Source organism: Chiloscyllium plagiosum, chromosome 5 (assembly GCF_004010195.1).
Source record: "Chiloscyllium plagiosum isolate BGI_BamShark_2017 chromosome 5, ASM401019v2, whole genome shotgun sequence".
In the NCBI taxonomy this organism is placed as follows: Eukaryota; Metazoa; Chordata; class Chondrichthyes; order Orectolobiformes; family Hemiscylliidae; genus Chiloscyllium; species Chiloscyllium plagiosum.
In genome coordinates this window covers 92,916,664-92,917,448 of record NC_057714.1, presented here as the reverse complement: position 1 = coordinate 92,917,448, position 785 = coordinate 92,916,664, and the positions used below count along the sequence as shown (strand labels likewise).

The window sequence follows — 785 nt, the reverse complement described above, 5'->3', positions numbered from 1 at the left end:
GTCTCCTATAACTAGCGCTCTCCTCCTCTCCCCCTTTCCCTTCTGAGCCTCAGAGCCGGACCTCGTGCCAGAGACCTGGTCACTGCAGCTTACCCCTGCTAGGCCGTTCCCCCCAAACAGTATCCACAGCGGTATACTTATTGTTGAGGGGAACGACCACAGGGGATCCCTGCACTGCCTGCTTCCTCCCCTTCCCACCTCTAACTGTTACCCAGCTACCACTGTTCTCTGGCGTAACCATGTCCCTGTAGCTTCTATCTATCACCCTCTCAGCCTCTCGAATAATCCTCAGTTCATCCAACTCCAGTTCCAGTTCCATAACGTGGTCTGTGAGGAGCAGGAGCTGACTGCATTTCCTGCAGATGAAGTCGGCAGGAGTATCAGTGGTCACCCCTACCTCAAACATCCTGCAGGAGGAACATTCCACTGCCTGCGCTGCCATTACTCTACACTTCGTCTCCAAAACAAGAACACTGAGTAGCTTACCTGTGGACTTTAAAGTTAGGTTAGAGGAGGAGGATGGGAGGGAGGCCTGGGGTCCAGAACACACCCACTCAAATATCAATCACTTGCCTTCCCGACTAGCTCTGCGCTCCAACTTCACTTCCGCCCAGCTCGCGCCGCTCTCTGCTGTGAAAAGGATATTATGAAACAACTGTTTTCATCTTTCAATACAATGTAAAAAGCTTTGGGACCTGGTTAAATGTGGCCAGCAATTCTCTTGACAGCAAAGAAGTTTAAGTGAGGATTTAATAGATGTTTTCAAAATCATGAATATCTTTGAA

The 785-nt window shown here is 49.8% G+C and overlaps 1 long non-coding RNA gene across 1 annotated transcript in view; it reads right to left on the bottom strand.

Moving 5' to 3' along the window:
- Positions 1-528, bottom strand: part of LOC122550311 — a 19,629-nt gene extending 19,101 nt beyond the window's left edge. The window contains exon 1 of the long non-coding RNA XR_006311810.1: positions 487-528. This is a non-coding gene — a long non-coding RNA (uncharacterized LOC122550311). The remainder of the gene's footprint in view (positions 1-486) is intronic.
- Between the last annotated feature and the right edge of the window lie 257 nt (positions 529-785).